Source organism: Nelusetta ayraudi, unplaced genomic scaffold (assembly GCF_046127955.1).
Source record: "Nelusetta ayraudi isolate G7.1 ecotype Tasmania unplaced genomic scaffold, CSIRO-AGI_Nayr_v1 ptg000060l, whole genome shotgun sequence".
Lineage (NCBI taxonomy): Eukaryota > Metazoa > Chordata > Actinopteri > Tetraodontiformes > Monacanthidae > Nelusetta > Nelusetta ayraudi.
Genome location: NW_027466110.1, coordinates 1,589,741 through 1,609,543, shown reverse-complemented (window position 1 = coordinate 1,609,543; position 19,803 = coordinate 1,589,741).

Here is a 19,803-nt window from a genome sequence, read left to right as displayed (position 1 = left end):
CCTCCTCCTCCTCCGCGTCACGGGTTGTGGTTTATGTGCTGGAGAGAGAGTGGAGGAGGACGAGGGGTGAAAAAGAAAAATCCATGGGCCGGTATTGGCAGGTGGAGACAGGGCGGCTTCAACAACGTCACATCATATCAGCGGCTCTTATCTCACCGCCGCTGGCAGTTTAATGTGGCATGGAGGTGATTCCAGGGTGGCCGTGGGGGGAGAAACGGTCAAGTGAATTGAATAGAAAATAAAAGGTGTCAACGGCATGTGTTTATCGTCTTTATCATACAAGCGGCTCTGATCGCCGTGGCACAGAGGCTAGAATTAGTGAAATAAATGTGAATATTTTTACATGGCAGCCACATTTAAACCGCATTAGGGGGCAGAATATGCGGAAGCTTTTCAAGCACACTTGAAAGACGAGGTCCTCACACCAGGCTGCTGGTGTTTGACACACTGGGAGTGAGAACAGGCTGTCAATGGAACGCCAAGCCATTAACGACGCACCATCTGTGGCTCAAGATTTTTCCTTTTTCTTTTTTTCTCTGTCCATATTCTGCCCCCGCGTCGTCGTTCTTGTTGACAAAGGGGCAAAGTTGTGTACAAAACATTTCTTCTTCTTCTTTTTTGGTTCCCCCTCTCTCCACAGCCACTTTGCAAGCGTTCTCCATCCGTCATTAGACCCACGCGGAGGGCATATTGGTGGCGGCCTTTTAAAGCACAGCTAATGAGGAAGGAGTCGCACGCGGCTCTCACTCTCAACGGCTGCACGTGTTCGAGGATCCCACACTGGCTTGTTGAGCAAAGCAGCTCCTCGTGATCAGATGCAGGGATGTAATTCCCTGAGGGCAGCGACAGACTCAACCCCTCTTGTGCGCTCATGTCAAAGTCAGTCCGACCAGACGACTAAACGGGAGGAGAGAAACCCCAGATCTAAAAACATTAATTCAAAATCGCTTCTTTTTTTTTTTTTTTTAAAGAAAAGAAAAGAAACTTTGTGTTATGCGTCATGCTGAAGGTCCAGGGCTGGAGAAGAGTGAATCTATGCACTGTTTTATGTTTCACAATGCTTTTTTAAAATGATTTTTCTGAGGGATATGTCAGACTGAAACAGACAGTGAATATATCGGCAGAAGGATGTCGAGGTTGGAAGTGCCAGGCTAGAGGCCTGGAGGAAGAGCGACGAGGAGATTTATGGAGGTGAAGTTAGTCGGTGCTCGTGAAGTGGATGCAGTGGGCAGGGCAAGATGGAGGCAGATGATTGGCTGTGGCCCCTGAAGGCATCAGCTGACAGGAGGAGGAGGAGAAGATTATACACTGAAGCAAAAATGTTCAGCAAAATTCACTGAGCAAACTTTTTCTAACAATAAGGTAGAAAGTGAAGTCCGTCCTTGTTCCTTTGCTCCTCTCGCAGGTGTTCTTAAACACGTGGCTCTGATGGTCAGCCCTTTGTGATGTCATGTCTAGCCAACTCACTCGTACCGGCGTTGGCTTGGCCACCTTATTTTTGTCTCCTTTCAAACATGTCTTAACAAATCATTGGTTTTAGCAGAAGAGTGTTTTTTTGCAGGATGGTGTAAACACAGGGCTAAGCATGCTGTTAAATAAAGACCTACGGAGGTTTTTGAATCGCACAAGGCTGCTAACTGGAGCCCGTCAAAAAGCAAAGCTATAGCTAAGGTATAATGCCAGAGCGCTAACTACTAGCCGTCCCGCCGCTGTCGCATGAATTTGGCCTTTATTCATTAGCGGTGCCAAACACGCGCCAGTCACGTTGATCAAACGTGTCAAAGTGCCGCTGCCTTCACAGTCAGAGCCCAGATGAGCGCGGTGCCCCGTCTTTAAAATTCCTTCTAATGTAAATGACTTGACTGCAAACTGCAAAGTGCTTTAAAGGGTCTGCTCTGGCTCGATATAATGAGTCACGTCCTCATGTTAACTTTTTTTTTTTTTTTTTCTTCCTCCGCATAACTCATCGGACGTTTCCCAGGGGCTCTGGGCTCCACATCCAGGGCAATCCCTTCCTGCGACCACCTTCCCGAGTGCTCACCGACGCTCCCTGAAGGCTACAGTCCGGCTTCCAGTGCACATTTTTAGAACGCGGGGGCCACAGTTCAGCTGAACCGAAGCTAAAGCTGCTGACCTCAGCTCTCTAACCTTCCCCATTAGCAGGCTGGATACTTCGCCGCATTTAGCATGCGGCAGCTAGCTCCGGGGGCTTTTCTGCATAAATTTAGCGATGGTGGATGTTTGTTCTAATTAGATTTATGGGTTGGAAGTGTTTTGGAGGAGCCAGACAGCACTGTTTTATTATTAAGCTCCAAATCAGGTCAGATGAAAAAGAAAAGCACTGAAATGCACTTTGATGTTTAATACCAAGGAAAAAGAAAAGTCCCCCACTGCAAAAAAAAAAAAAAAAATGGTGCTGTGCAAGAAAGAGAGAAGAATTTCTGCATATCTCTCCTGACACCTTCATAATGACCATGAAGTAAATGAGTTCAATGAGTCAAATGATGAAGTGATGATGAAATTGCCATTAATTATTACTATCAAATACATAAAACCCAGTAAAATACAATAATATTCAAGTCTGCACTTCATTTTTTTCCCCATGAATTAGAATACAGCTCTGTTTGAAATGCGATGCTGTACCACCTTTTGTTCCCTCCTTGCTTTTGGATTAGACAGACAGCGTTATGTGAGCGCTGCTGACACACAGTGTAGCGTCAGAGGGGCTCTGTGATTCATGGTGTTGCTCAGTGACGCGACTGGCAGCCGCAGCTAGATGCGAGAATGCAGTGAGCAAGACGTCTGAGCTCCAGTTCCAAACTTCAGGCTTTAGTCCAAAGAGAAAGAAATGAAAGTGGGGAAGTCGCCTGCAGTTTCTGATGCCGGCGGCGACCGGAGCGGCCTCAACCTGATCAGAGGTGAATTCACAGATGACGAACAGGAAATGATGTGGCACTGGACTTGAAGGTCACACACGTCCCACTACTAATTGCAGTTGGTCAGCCTGCTAAAGTTGTGCAACAGTGGTGCGGACAAAACAGTGACTTCCTCCTGCTGTTCTGTTCACTGCGGTATCACTTTGCTTTGCCACATCACAACCCTCATCATGTGCAGGTACATACATTCATTCATTCATTCATTCATTCATCTTCTATACCCGCTTATTCCTATATTCAGGGTCACGGGGGTCTGCTGGAGCCTATCCCAGCTGTCTTAGGGCGAAGGCAGGGTGACACCCTGGACAAGTCGCCAGTTCATCGCAGGGCCACATAGAGACACACAACCAATCACACTCACATGCACACCTACGGACAATTTAGAGTGTTCAATTGACCTCACATGCATGTTTTTGGAGTGTGGGAGGAAGCCGGAGAACCCGGACAGAACCCACGCAGACACAGGGAGAACATGCAAACTCCACACAGAAAGGTCCCAGTTCCGGGCCCCGGGAATCGAACCCACGACCTTCTTGCTGTGAGGCGGCAGCGCTAACCACTGTGCCACCGCATACAAAATTGCGTCAATGCAAAAAGCCGTTGGTGCAATTCCCACTTTCACCTCTAGGCTTCCTGCCCCAGTGAGCCTCCTGGGGCAGATCTGGAGACCAGCTGAGCAAGTAAGGATGTAAGAGGAGCATCACTCTTTTATTGATATTGTCAAGTCATGTTTAGTATATGATACAAAAATATCTCAGGGCACAGCAGGTCTAGACCACGCTGTCATAAGGAATTTTGTTTTGATCGATAACAAGCCCTCAGTTGATATTTTTTTGAAAGAGAAAAGTGCAGCTGCACTCTTTGGTGCCATTTTACTTCACACTTGTATGTGAGCTTTAAAAACTATTTTGGTATCAAATGATGTTTAACTTCCCACTTCAGTTACCACAGTAGCTGCACAGCGGCCCTGCACTCTACAGGAACTGAATTAGGAGGACGGTCCCACCTGGCTGCCGACTCTGAGGAGTCGGCTAATTGAATAAAGCAAACACCACAATTAAGTCTTGCAGTGTGACCTCATACTGTCGACGGGCGCACCGCTTGTATTCCACCTTCCCCGAACTGTCAATGTTGCACAATGTCATCGAGGTCCTCGCTGCTCTGAGCAACGACGATGACTGTTAAACAGAATGCCGTGAGTATCACCAGCCGCCTGCATTACAGCAACTTGTTATTAATAAGAATAGGAATAAGAAAAAGAATAAGTATAATTCTTCTTTTCATTGTTATATATATATATTGCTGTAGGTGGAATCCTTATTTGTGCGAGGTGTGTTTTTGTTTTGTTTTTTATGTTTTCTTCAATATCTCTGCAATGGTTAGGCGTTAGGCGGGAAGATGACTTTTCCCTTTGGACTTTTGTTTAATTAAGCAGTACTTAAGCAGTTAATGGCATGCTGATAAGAGGCAAGAAGGTGATAAGCAACAGGGAAAGATGTGCTTTGGCCCCTTGATTATTCAAGTAAAGTGTTAAAATTCACATTTCTTTTTATCACAGTGCTCAGTTTTTTTTGTCTTCCTGCGCACGTGTCTGGAAATATGAATCCACTCGCCGATTTACAGAGTTCTGTTCTTTGTGCTTTTTTATCTCCACCTGAAGTTGTAGTTAGGTGGCAGGACGCAGAAGAGCAGCACTTCACAAATTAGTCTGGGATTAGTGATTTCTTTTTTTTTTAATGATACAAAAAAAAAAGGAACAATTCAGGAATCAACTGGTAGTGGTGATACAATCCTCTTGGCCTAAGCATGAAGTCCACCCCAATTTAATTCACACAACTTTTGTGCTCACAGCATGAAAATGCCATTAGCCATCGCACTCTTCACATGGGAAATCTGGAACACGCCTGTCATGTTACTTCCCACAAGTAGGTCGGAAAGGCTCGCTTACTTCTCTTGAAACTGCTGCAAGTAACAGATAGTGGTCACTATTAAATATGAATAAGCACCATTGCTACATTATGGCATTCATATAGTGCCTCATTTAAAAAGAAAGAGAGGCTGCATGTTATCGGAGGCTTTTCGCAGTATCATTGAGTGGACCTCCGATGCAAAGCAGGAGTTTCTCCTAAACTGTGCCAGAGGTTCCCAAACTTTATGTTTTTCAACTCAAGGAGCGAATCCCCTGTTTATTGGCCATGCTCACAACTGGAAAACAAAAGAAAAGTCTTCAATTTTCAGCAATGCTTTCGCACGGGGATGAAAGCAGCCGCAACGGTGCTTTAAATGAAACTACTCGTCATGTCTCAGCCAATAAGGTGCCTTTGTTTGGAACCTTGATTCATTGTAAAATGTATCATATCCAAACAACAACATGGGATTTATTTATCAAAATAAAACAATTTTATGATTGTAAATACTGCATCACACCATGGCATAGTAAATACAACATTGTGGAGTCTCCTTATCAAGTTCTCAACATCTTTCAGGCTGCGTATCGATGCTGCCGTGGCAGGTTCAAACTACCACGCTGCCCATTCCATTGCACATCTTAATGAAAATGTCTGTGGCATGGAGGAAGTTGAACCGACATTGACTGAAAATAGAGAAAATCATTATTATTTTGTGGGGGAACTTGGTATAAACACTCAATCTCATGGCTTCATAGGCAATTATACTAAAAGGCATTTGGGAAATTTGAAGTTGGTGAGGCCCAGACTTTAGTTTTCATGTTGACTTTCATTTATGAGATGCTTAAAATATATCCGAGGACTCTCGGGGAGGGGAGACCCGGTGATGTACAGGAGCGTGGCGGCGACAGATGATCCCTCAGACAGAAGCAGTCAGACACACTCGGCAGAGTCATACACACTGGAGACAGTAAGTGGGCTGAAAGTGCTGTCATTTCCCTTTTGTTCTTTTGAGAAATCACACCTAACGACTCTAAAAATTGCAACAAAATAAAAATAAACCCGTAGCTTATTCAACAATAAAGCCGTCGTTGACACCATTTGACAAATGCAGCAACTTATTCAAACATCACAAGGTCACAGTACCTCTTTGTACAGTGTGTTATATTTGAAGTGGAGCCATTTCACTTCACCTGTGTGCTGGCCCAGATTTGTCCGCAGGGCACATCTGGTCCTCCAATTTAAAGGGATGGTTAAACATTTTTAACTCACCTACTGACATTATCCTGACAGTCATATATGAGTAGGTACATTTTCCATGTTCCATTGCAGAGACGTAATATGACATGATGAACAATCATCAACGATACAATCCAACAACTCCAACTCCAAGTTATTGTTATAACGTCTCAACAAAGAGCCCAAACCCAAACAATGACTTTGCTGTGTTGCATAAGAATCACGAGCAGCATTTAAAGTGAACATCCTGTGTTTCCTGCTGGCTTTAATACTGGCCAGTAACATAATGAAATGTTTTTGGCTGTAAGTGAAGTAGTTGCTGCTTATCATGTTGTGGTGTAGGGTTGTGTAGGGCCCTCACATGTGACTCACGACCAGGGGGCCCATGATCAAGCTGGAGCTGTGGCTCTCACTGTTGCCACTTGCTCTTGCTTTCGTCTTTATGAAGAATCTCGGAATGTCACGTCAGTGCTCTTTGCCACAAATTCATGTCAAGACGCGTACGTTCACACAAGCTAAAAATTCACACAAATACACATTTGCATTTACTCATCATCAGCAAGAGCAAGTATCAATGACAAGCAGGCTGAGACGTTGAGAAACGCGCTGCGTTGTCTGAAGAATTCAAAAGAAAAGAAAGCACTGGGGAAACGTTTCAGCTAATTAATATGACGGCACTGTAAATGCAAGCGCTAATAAAAGCTACCCCGGTCTTCAGAGGCGCCAAATCAGCGTCCCACTGAGTTTGCTGGCAGTGGTGGTGGTGGTGGTTCTCATTCTTCATCTGTGGGGGATTCCACCGTCCAACTTTCTTCTTCTCTTTTGAAATTCTGGCACGCCGGACAAGCCATTTCCCCCATGGATCAATAAAGGTTCTGATTACTCTGGGGTATTACCGCCTCTCAGGTCGGGGGTTGAATTGCACCTCCGCTTGATAGAAACTGACTGGGCAGTTCGTTAGCCAGCCAGTCACACGGCATGCCAATCAGATGAAGGTACAATGATTTTAAGTAAAAGTAAGGAGAGGTGCAGCTACACGAGACAGAAGCTATTTTGACACAAACACGCAACACATCCAGTTTTGGTCGCTGGCACAATGATGAAAGTCAGCCGCCATGATATTTTCGGTTGGGAATGACGCTATATTTTGGAGCCGCACCATTTAGATCGCGTTAGAGGTGAATCCCAGCAGCCTGGCGGCAGGCAGCACAACATCACAGATAGTGCGGACTGTGTAATGCATTACAGCGTCGGGAAAAAGCTGCTAGACATGCTGGATACGGTGGTGGTGGTGGTGGTGGGGGTGTGTGGGGGGGGCGGTCTCCATGCTCCTGAGGTTTTTAAGATTCAGGTGCCAGGACTCGTGGGCTTTTGGGAAAAGATCCATCTTTGATCTTGCTTTCTCAGCACTTCCGCCATATTCATGTCAGAGCAAAAATGAGTGGTGGTGGGGTGTGCGGGGAGTTTTGGGCTGGGGGGTTGGGGGGGTGGTGACAGAAAATACAATTTGGAAACTTTATAGAGGATTGCATTAGTGTACACTACTGTTGGAAAGTTGGGAAAAGTTCCGCAGCCAAGATTGAATTACACCAGATCAGCCAGTATGCAATTTTCACAATACCCCTTTTTAAATTGCGTGCCAGTGTGTGAGGTCATCGCTGCCAGCTGAGACTTATGGCTGCAGCTCTTTCTTTCTTTTTCGTTTTTTTTTTCCCCATTTGAGGTAGGATCATTTTTTATGCTTTCAAACACACACATGCACACACGTGCGGGCCCTCCCGGAACAAGTGGAACAAACTGCTGAATGGCTGCGTGACTGATGCGGCGCTCATGATCTTTAAAGGCTGCTCAGGAAATGTCAGTGCAGTTTAAATTACGCATGATCTGATAAATGGAGCTACTTAGTTGACATTTTGCTTCCTTGTCTTCGGGGTTTGTCTGACAGAGGCGTATGAATGTCAGGCAGGTTCTTTTAATCGAGGCGCACTGTTGCAATGCAACAAAGTAAAGGCGTATTTTTTCTAAGCGCCACTGTCATGCAAATTTGTCCAGCACAAAGGAGTTTAGATCATTAGCCATTTGTTGCTACTTTTATTTGTTATTTTATACCTTCATTAGACTGTATTTCACCAGAGCACGTTATTATTGTAATGGTATACACAGAGAGATTGATGAGATAGAATGATAATTGCGTGTTGCAGCAGCGAGTGTTGCAGTGCTCATTAGCGTTAAGAATCCTAATACTTTTTTTACCGACTCATAGCCAAACGAGTACCTGTGGAGAGTGCCGTGCATTCATGCCAGCCTGGGCCAACTTTCACATGCAAAGCACCACATCTCCGTCTGCCATAATCTGTTTTAGTGCGAAACCCAAGTCAGAATTTACACACCAACGTTGAATCAAAGAGTTAAATCGATCATTTTAGATTAACACAGCAAGTTATCGGCGTAAATGAAGATTCTTGATTACTGTGATATCGACGAAGGAGACGGACTGAAACACATAACGGTTCATTTTCTCCGTCGGCAGCAGTCGCGAGGCCACTTGCCGATAACTTTAAGCGCACAATGCTCCGGGATTTAGATGTCACACAACAGACAAGCGTGGCAGCAAAATGGCTTTAGGCCCCGCTAAGTCTCTTCAGGGACAAAGAGAGGTGAGATAAAGAGGTCCGGAGGAAATCGCTGTGTGAAGCCTAAGCCTCAGAAGCCTTCTAAGTGTTTTCCGTCTGTCCCACACAGGCTGACTGAGTCAGGCATCCGCGGAAAGAGGCTTACAACCGTAACGGCGCCTTCCGCAAGTTAAAAGTGGTGCGAAGGTGGACACGATGCCACGTCCCCCATCAGGTGTCCCCTCACAGGGTCTCGATTTCCACCCTGGTAGATCAGAGTGGGTTTTGATCATCCGTATTGAAGCGCTAAAATAATCGTGCAAAAAGGCCTTCAGCTCTTCTTTTCATTTCTTTCTTTTTTTTTTTTTTTTGTGGGTGTGTCACTGATAAATGAGCTCTCTCCTGACACGACACTCAGCGCAAGGCATTCATCTTTATTCAAAAAATAAAGACTGGAGTTTGTTTTGTGTGAGCATGTGTTTCATCATGTCAAGGTTCAGCCTAAATGTTTAATGAGAAAAGTTTGCAGAATTTAGATTCCGTGAAAACGTAACAAAATTGCTATTCAGTTATTCCCTTCGCTACAAAGCTCTTACATGGCGATGATAAATATTTCTGCCAACGTTCAGGGTCTCACAGTGCCATGAATCTTTTTTTTTTTTTTTTTTTTTTTTCAGATGTTTGCACATTTTCTTTCAGTGTCATCAGTGTCATGGTTAGAGCTATTTAAGTTATTTTTTGTTAAATAATTCACAATAAACACACAACATTAACTTAATAAGATCTGGCAACACATGAGGAATAAAAGCAGAAGCTGCAAAATGTTCTCTCTATAATTCCTCCATGACCTCGAGAATCACAAATACGAAACCAAATTTATTTTCCATTGTGTGTCGTTTTTTTTCACCAGAACAAAGTTGGAGGATGTTCTCCATTCTGTTGTGCTGCGTATATGCCAGAACAAACCGTCTCCCTGCTGGTCCTTGCTGGCCTTCGGTAGTAGATGACACGCGAAGGCTCCTCATTTACCTCCTGCTTGCAGCTCTGCTCTTCCGAAACTGACGAGCTGATGCTGATGCTCTTTGGAGAAGCAGGCCACGATCCGTGTTGGCGACGGGGTAAATGGCTACGTCTGTTTATCTGGTGAAAAAAAAGTCTGATTCTCAAGTTCGTGAACCTCGACTTTGACTGCATGTCGGGCATTCTGGAGCGATGAGACAGAGCCAAACCAGGCACAACTGGGTTGTGTAACGTTTGGACATGAAATATTTTACACAATGGACTAAAATCGTACATAGCTTTCAAATAAGCAATCATCACGCAGCATTTGTTGTCACGCTAGACACTGATATTTTGCACTGTGCCCCCACTTTCATGTTAGCGAGGGTGTTTTGTGACTGAGCACGCTCCAGTTCAATAGGTGGCGATGTGGAGCCGGTATGTAATGCACACGTACAAAGCTGTTTGGGTCTGGTGAAGAAACATCTGGAGCTGCTGCAGAGGCCAATCATCATTGAATTAGAATTAGAAATACTACTACTACTCCCTCATGTGTGGGCGCGCTTCATGCACTCACCTCCTGCGTGTGATTCACACCCAAAGTTTATTGCACTCATATTCAACTTGTGAAGTGGACTTTATAAGACTTCAGGCCCAACGGTGTCTTGTCTTTCTTGAGGGAACGTTTAGTCTTCGGGACACTTTGCTATGAAGCAGCGTAGGCAGCGACTGGACACGTCCCTCGTCCGCCGGCAGCTGCAAAAGTAAAGCGGATCACATTCTTCCGGGTCAGAAGACATCGGCCTCGCCGCTCCTTGACAACCGGGCGAGTAAGATGCTGAACCGCTGGGATCACTCAGGCAGCACGGCGCCGGCGGCGGTGCCGGCGGTGCGGGATGAAAAGTGACAGCCGGCGTCGGACACCTGTCCAGGTGGGCGAGGCGAGGCGAGCGGTGGGAGGAGCCTCAGCTCCCCTCTCATTGCCTCTGCTGCGACGGACAGCTCCGCTGACCTCGGTGTCGGGGGAGTCGGCGCCAGAGTGCGAATCAGACGAGTCCTGTCACAGGCGATGACCACCAGAGGTGGGCGGCGCCGTTTTACTGCTTCCTTCCGAGCCATCAAGCCTCCTCCTGAAGGCTCTTTATGGCCCATCAAACTCACCGAAGGCGACTTTTTCTTTTACGACCTTCTCTCCCTTATCTTTGCGAGCGTATTGCGGGGCCGCGGCAACATTAGCAGCTTATTGGTGCGGAGCTGAAAAAGTTATTCATCGCTATCATCGGGAGGACCCCGGCGGAGAACCTCCTCACGGCAGAACGGACGGATATGCAGGCAGCTTGCGTCATCCGAAATGCACTTTAACATGCAACACACACAAGCCACAAATTAAATGTTACATCAGTGCAGTAAATATTCCAACCGGGAGCATTTGGAATATTTCTTTTTTTATTATTCCCAGCCTTGACAGCGCAACCAGCTCTTGCAGGCCAGAGACTCGCAGGCTCAGTATATTTTGTATTACCTCCGCGCCTCAGGTGCCTGATGGGATACGGCAGATGTTTCGGCACACTGATGAGGTGGAGCCGAGAAAAACACGAGTCACTCGCAGCGTTGGAAAAAACAACTCCTGCACCGGAGCTGGTGGAGTTTTAAATTTAACTGTATGTTTTTCGCTTGCTGTGGGGTTGTTGTTTTGTTTTTGTTTTTTTTGGTGCTCCAGTTAAGACTTCAGTTTCTCATGTGAAGCGCCCTATAAATAGTATTACCCACCACCCCACCACCATCCCTGCACACACACACACACACGCAAACTCCTGAAACCACAAAGGAAGAGAGTTGGAAGAAGCCGAAGGGACTGGATGTCGGCGGGCGCTCCTGAATGCATCGATGCAACCTGATGGCGCGGAACCTACACTTCTTTTTACGTGGGAGCGGCTCGGGGAGGAAGTCGTCCCAGGGCGGCCGTCTCATTTGTCCCTTCCAGTTAGCGGGCGAGTGACAAATGAATCTGATCAGCCGCAGATTGGCATGTTATTCCAGCCGAGGAGGCACGGCATGTTGTGACTACATCGTCCTCCATCTATCAAATTAATCAGCGTGCCGAGGCGTTCAGGTGTCGCCTGCTGCAGGAAATGCGGGGATCAGAGTGCGTCGGTGGAATATTTTAGGTCTGCGAAGAGAAAAAAAGACGACCACTGGAAACCATACTGACATCATCATTTTTTAATACTTTTTGTCTTCCGATCTGTAGTTCAGACCGCCCCGCTTCCAATTCCCACGGGTTTCACCCACACGCGCTGCGGGTTTTGAAAGGCGGCGTTTGTCTGTTTGTCAGGCGCCCGCTTTGAAAAGTGCGCGCCAGAGTAGCTCATCTGTGGCCTGATGGATGGCGGCCGCGGGCGCCGCTCCTCTGAGACCGCACTCTATTTGAAGTGCAGTCATCCTGCATGTCGCCGTCCTCTTAGCAACACGCCGCGCATGTGTGTTTTTTTTTTTTCCTTGCCGTGTCACGTGACGTTCGCCCCCCGAGTGGGAGCGTAAATAAATTATTGATGTCACACTCTATCTTGTGTTTAGTCGCCAACCAAGCTTAATGATGTCGCCTGCTTTTTCTATGAGGTATGCAAGAACTGCCGTGACGTGGTTCACCCACGTACAAGACTAAAACATTTTTGCCTCCTGTCATTTTTGTTGGAAATGGACGATAATGGATTTTTTAAAAAATGGAATCGACTTCCTTCGCCATGAAATGTTAATTTTACAAGGTGAAGTGAATGTGCACGCTGGGCTACACGCGGGGCTGGAATTCACTCCACCAGCGCAACGATATCTTTTCGAGAGGCTCACAATGCGAAGCGCTATTTGCATAAATGTCTTTGCTTTTATAAATGATGGCACAGAGGGAAGGACGCTTCAAGCGGAGGACATGCGGCGTTTTTGCGATGCAGAGAACCGACACAGGGGAAGATGCCGACATCGCACGAAAGGCCTCAGTCGGGACCAAACTCACCGTTAACACACAGAGTTTGAAATATAAAAGTTTCACAGTAAAAGATTCATTATAGAGCTCCAAAAGCTTTCCCTTTGATACACTGCTTTTTTTTGTTTTTTGTTTTTTTTTAGAAGTGAACCAGGAAAACACTTGCAAGCTCAAGAAAGAAGATACAAAGAAAACATGAACATGATTTGACAAAACAGAATTAAGGTAAATATTTGCCAAAGGTCGAAGCAAAACCAATGTTGTTTTTCATTTCTCACATAGCTAAAACTTTTTTAAAAAAGTCTTTCACGTCCTCATTTATCTGGCCATGCGTGCTTGTGTTCCATTTTTTTTTTAAATATCTCCTCTCAAAGTCAAATATCCAGTTCCAGTATCCAGGACAAATGCAGTCCAGTCGGCTGCAGACGCCGCCTCCTGTGGCCAGCTGGAGCAGAGACGGAGACGTGCGGCCCAGTCTTGAGCTTTGTGAGGTCGGTGGAACCGTCGTACTTCACATCCGCCTCAGAACCTTTTTCCGCTGCCGTAAATCAGCCGCTGCAGCTTTCAGTGATAAAGTAGCGGCGACGCTGCCCTGAAATTAAACTTGACCCCTTTTAAATGTAATTAAATGTTTGAGAGAGGGAAAGAAAAAAAAAAAAAACTCCTTGCAAGCGTGCATTAGAAGGCCAGAGGAAGCAGGACTGGCAGGATGGAGAAACTGTTGCCGCAGTGTTTCTTCGCTACGACTTCCTCTGAAGGCCCCTGCAGACGCACCGCAGGCGTCGGAGACGCGTGAGGGAGGGAACGCGGGCGGGACGGCGGGTCACCGTCCAGAACACCGGTGCAAAGTGCTAATTGCCGAAAGAGTGAGAGAGCATCGCCGGAGCCTCTGCAGCGTCAGGAAATTGGGAGAAGCAGGAAGCCTGCTGACGCAGCGTTTTTTCGAAACTTTACCAAATGGCTCGCGGCTGACGAGGCTCCGGCCACAAACATCAGTCGGAATAAACCCTCGCGCAGGTTGGAGTCGACTTTTAGTGCTGACTGGACATGTTGGGTGATGCGGAGAAGTGTGGGAATATTGGGGAGTTTTAAAATAACCACAGTATTCAGTGTCAAAGGTCCACTGGGAGGCGCAATTCTTCGGTGGACACTTAAATTATCCCAGGAGTTGCCACTTGATGCTGTCGTGTCAGGTGGGAGGGGCCATGATGGAGCGAGCACGCCTCCAGAGTGATTTCAGTGATTTTTAAATATTCTGAGAAAAGTACATTTTCCCCAAAATATGATAATAAAGTGGTAGTTGTTATTTCACGTTATATAAAATCCACTTGATTGCGTTGCTTCCATTCTTGTATATTACAGTAGGGTTTTGACCCAATCATATTTCAGCTAGCTTGTGTTGGCAGGTTCTGTGAAGTCTGCCTCAGGCAACCAGAATTGACACTTCAGGCTCCTGTGCATTGTCAGGAAACGCACCACTGTCAGTTGTGACGTTGCCAATCAGATCTCGAGTCTGCGATGTCGAGGCTGGCTAGCTAGTCTTACACTGACCTTCACATGTACGCGTCATGCGATTGGATAAGTAATGAGAGCCTCTAAGACTGAACTCAACCCGCAGAATATGAAGGTTTAGTTGCAGAATCACCTGAAATTTATGACGTCAATAACGTGGCGCATTGGCGCAGCAGCTGCGCTAACGTGTTCAATTGTTTCACAACTTCATAGATTGTTTCATTATCGTGTTGTTGGTGTCTTATATGGAACAGCGACAATGCGCAGCCAGCATAGGGTAAATTGTACAACGATTGTATTAATACTTTACTACTGTACTGTTGTATTGTAGTCTGTGCACACTGAAGTATTTTTAAATGCGCACTGATCTTTCCTCCAGACGTTGCTTGGCCGCTCAGCTACTCACCCAACACGTATTTTTAGAGTCTCGCTCCGCAGTCGCGTCACCAAGATTTAACACCAACCCTCAGCTTGTCAGCTGAATTATTACCAAGCGGGAGGCCATGTCAGTGCGTAGCATGATGACATGTGACACGCTAATAGCTGGTACATGATACACAACCTTTATGGCACAGGCAGCCGGTCGAATGCATTCTTAATAACAAGGCAGTGTTGTAGCTTTTACTGCTCGCGAAGGTAGTCATCTATAATGAGTGAATGGAGTGTTCGTGCTGCAGTGTCTGTGTTGGGCCTATTTGTCAGGATGTTTTCTTGTATTGTCCAGCTATGGAAGGTACAATCGTCCCTTAGGTCTCCCGCAAAAAATGAGTACGACAAAACAAATATATTCCTCATCTACAATCTCAATTTGCTTTATAAACTTACACAAAACTGCTCAGAATATTTTCGGATGCTTATTTTTTAACCCTGGACAACCAGTGAGGCTGTCTTTACCACTGCAGGGGGAAAAAAAAAAAAAACGTAGTTAGCCCTATGTTTACAGCCTTCCACACTGAGTTGAACAGTCCACATGTTTGCAGGGGGACGAACACCAGGCCGAATAAACACCCAGCTGAGTGTGTTGTGACTAAGTCGGGGAAAGGAATCCGTGAGGTGACAGCGCCCTTGCTGACGTCACTTGCTATGTTTACAAGCGCACGTTTCTCCAATCCGATCTAAACCTTGGTTGATCGGAAATTCCAAACTGTTTACACGGACCCTAAATAAAATGATCCGATTGTGACGTGCGTATACATGCACCAAGCGTTTAATCAAAATGAATAATTTGGGCATGTCTAATTTTCCGGAAATAGTAGTAGAAGAAGAAGCTGTACTTCCGCCTGTGTTGTGAATAAACGCCTCGCTGTCCGCACGTCCTCGGCTCGTTCACAAGCCTTCAAACTTTTCCAGCGATTTTATTATTTGGTCTATCGTTTCGTTTCTGTTTCGCGAAAAAATGAACGGCTGCCGCTAAGTCGCAAACGAGTCACGCCGATGTAGCACACACGCGCAGTGGAGATAGTCCGAGACAGGAACTGAACTGGGTGTGTACATGGACGCCATTCGGTATAATCGGCATAAACCACCTCTCTCGTTCGGAATAAAATTTTGTTCCGAACGGAACGGATCAGATCAGAATCTTGCGATTGGAGTGTTTACATGAAGCATTTTTAATCTGATTGGGCCTTTATTCCGAGTATTTGTGTCCATGTAAACGCAGCTACTGAGGGCCGATTTCTAAAATAGCTCGTGCAAAATTGGAGCAAGCATTTTGTTATGTCTTGTTACACCTTTGCCATCTACTGAAAAAAGTGTCTGGTGCTTCAAGCTTATTAAAACTTGATGTACTGTATGTCTGAACAGAATCAGCTTGTCTTTTTCTGTAAAGGACATAAGCAATATTTCATGTGCTGAGCTATCTCGGCGCCGTCTTGTTGTTCCACGTTTATCAGTGGCACTAATGTGGCGCCGACACGGCCGCCGTGTCTTTCCGAGGAGGCAGTGGCGCCTCGCGAACGGTGAGTTGTGCGTGCGGGGGGGCACGCGCGTCACTGTTGATTCAGCTGCTCTCTTACCAGTTTGTCAGTCTGAAGCAGGCCCAGGGCGAGCCGCATGCATTTTTATAACACGCTGATGTGGTAAATTGAGCCCCGAAGGCAGTGGAAAATTAGAGTGCGTGTTTTGTTTGCTTGACTGTGTGGTCTCGGATTCCTCGGCCGAGGGGCTTTCAGCGCTGTGACAGTGCCTTTCATAACGCACAAATGACTGTACCATGGGTGACATCAGGCTGCTTTTTTTTTTTTTCTCTCCCCCTCGACAGAACACCCCTACACACAGACACACACACACACACAGACAATGGATGATAGGTTCAGCCGTGCAGTGCAGCCGAATGGCTGCGTTACACCCCTGAAGACAAAACATTAAAGACCGACTGGTTTTCACTCCTTGACTTTTTTGTTGAATTAAAGCCCTGCAATTATTTTTCTATTTATTTGTTTTCTACAGTTCGCCACGGGTGTATTGATTCTTGAATCATCTTGTCGATTGTAAGAATAGTCTCCAAAAAAATAACAACAACAACAACAACAACCAAACCCAAACAAACACAGAAGCCATTCAAGGTTTTTTTTTTTACAAAGAGGGTTTTCAGGGACAAATAGAAGACGAACAGTTCAACAACAGAAACAAATAAAAACTTTATTAATTTCTTTACTTCAAGACTTAAATAAATGACAATATTCATCTCAATGGAGAAGAATGCAGTTTGCTCGGTCTATGTATTACTATATCAGAATGTGTGTGTGTCTCCTGCGTTGACTCCTCGCTCTGGAGCGAGCCAGGCTAAAATAGCCTAATTTCCACTCTCAGCATCATGACGTTGTAAAGATTCATTTTTGAAAAATCTTTAAGAAAGTTTTTAATCATTTTGTTGCAATTGTGTTTTAATTTCTCAGCCGCGGTCCACATTCAAAATTAGCATGTAGCTTTGTCGTACAGCTGCGCTTGTAAGCCTGCTAGGGACACCGTGCTATCGTGGTGGTTGTTAGAGTTGCCAGCCGTCTCTTATTTTTCTGAATGAAAGTTGGCAACAATAGCGGTTGTGCACCTTCCCTACCGAGATACACGCTTAATACAGGCACTGCGCTAGCACATGCACAAATGGCTTGTCCAGGATGTGACCCACATTTAAAGCAAACACAGCTGGGACTTGACTCCGGCACGCCCGCGACCCCGAGAGCCGGATACGCTGTGATGGAAAATGGATGGACGGATTAGTCCATTGTGTCCACACTAATACCTCCATAAACTCTCAGAAAGCCAGCTCGTAGTAGCTTTGGATTTGCTCTGCATCGAATCAAAGGGTTCGGGCTCTAGTAGAATATTGATTTTCAGAGGAGAATTGGCAGCGTCCAACCACTTCCAGCTCCAGTTAGCGCTACGATGAGCAAGGTCGCGCAGAGTTAGCCAAGGCTCACATTTTCCCCCGGCGAGTGTGTCATCAATCACGACTCAGGGGCCAAGGACACGTTACCGTTCTGGGTCCTTTTTATTGTCTGCACAGAGCAGAACTGATGCTTTCACATGGCCGCAGATTCTTCAGGGTCTGACACGCTGAACCATCCGTGGGCGGATAAATCATCCACACTGCTCCGGCAACGACCAGCCAGATGGACTGCAAGATTGACCGCTGTTTTTTTTTTTTTCTTCTTCTATGTTTGTTGTGTTTTTTTCTTTTTTCCCCCGTTTCATTGAATTGATGCCCAGCTGCAGGTGTGTTTTATGTTGCTGCTCCTCATGCTAGAGGGGCTGAACCATAGACTTCTGCTGCTGAGAGTTGATATATATATATATATATGTATATATATATACTGACCTTAGAATTCAGTTTTAAATGTGTCTTCTGATTTGTGAGGGAATTAAAATGTCTTAATTGAAGCTGAAATGAGAGTGATGTTCCAGATTCTTCTTCTTCTTCTTCTTCTTCTTCTTCTCTTTTTTTAAAGTGGCTAGAATTTTATCCAAACATCGAAGCAAGACAAATACCTTCAGCCCCGACAGTTTAGAGGCTAATTCCGCAGCTGCTGTTCCAGAAGCCGCAGACTGACGGAGCTTTTGGCAGTGACGGCTCCCTGGCATTATGTACTGTAAGTGAATTAAACTAATGCACCCGTCTCCTCTCTGCTGCCGGACGGTATTTATTAGTCTAATCTACATCCATAAGTCTTATTCTGCGTCACAGCTCAATCTTTTATGCCGGCTGGCTGAATGAAAAATGGCAGTGCCTGAGCAATAACAGGCCGCGGCTCGCCTGATGAACAGATTCGGCTTGTGCGGTGTATTATCTGCGCTCGCACGCGTGACGCTTCGCCCTGTCAGTAAATATGTCTCGATCTGGTCTCTTTTCCTTCACTGTCGTCATCCAAGATTTATTGCTTGAACATGTTGGAAGAAAAATTGCCCTATTGTGCAGCGCAGCTCGACTTCAAACCTTTGATGTCTCACGCTGTACGGGTATGAAATGGAACAGGAAGTACGTGTCTAGGATTTTTTTTTCTTTTTTTTTTGCCATTGATTGCGATTGGAATCTATCATGTGAACGTGTAAAATGTTTAACTGCACTCACGAGCTTGTTGCATTATCCAGTATCCTCGTATCCTGCCTTATGTCTGGTGATGTGTTTCAGGACAGTGAAGGTGAATAAGTGGCAATGTCAACAGTAATTCATATTTGTTGTGATTAGCATTGTGCTAGTTTGGGTTTGTCTACTAGCCAGAGTGCTATTTCCATCAGAACGTTGTTTTTTTCAGTAGTAGTTGGAATGTAGTGATGGGGAAACTAGTGAGTCAAGTTTTTGAGTCACTCAGTCAGTCTTTAAGTGTCTACCCACCCATAAAACTACTAATAAGTGAGTTGTTTATTTTGCCAGTGGGGCCGGGTTGTTCTGAACTAAGGAGTGATCCATTAGTTCACAGCCTCATTGCAGGGGGGAAAAGGAGGCAGTTGGAACGGGAAAGCGGAACTGTCACTGTTCCCGCGGGGCTAATGCTGACACTAACTCGACACATTTATACAAATGCTGTTGGAAGAGCAGCCGCGCAGTAGCAACGAGTTGTCTGGTTTCTTCAGCAGTCAGCTGGCTAGCGGTGGATGAGCCCGAGTTAGCAAATGAGTTAATGAAGGCAAGGAATTGTGACTCGCAAGCTGGCAGAATCACTCAAGTTTTGAACGACTGGTCCCCAGGAAAGCAGCGGTGGTTCGGCAGCAACCGCGGTTGTGTTCCGATATTTGCAAGTTTGGATAGTGATTGTTGGCAGGTAAAGCAAATTTTTCAAACCTTTCCAGTTTAAAATCAACAGCATATTTTTCTACACGGGTGACCTACTTTCAATTGACATTCATCTCTTCCTCCTCCTCCTCCTCCTCCTCCGCCTCCCCCTCCTCCTTCCCCTTTATCATGGAATTTGGCCTTTGCCAGATGGGAATTGCTGATGAGGGGAAAAGATGTTTGCAGAGTGATGTTGAAGAAGGCCGGCAGCCCACCAGTCTGACTCTGGCGAGTCATCCGATGACTGAAGCTGACCTCGCTTCATTTGCATGGACACAACTTTAAACACGATGACCGTACCGGTTCTTACTGCAAAATTCTCTCTCACAACGAGCTGCTCGAAAAGTCC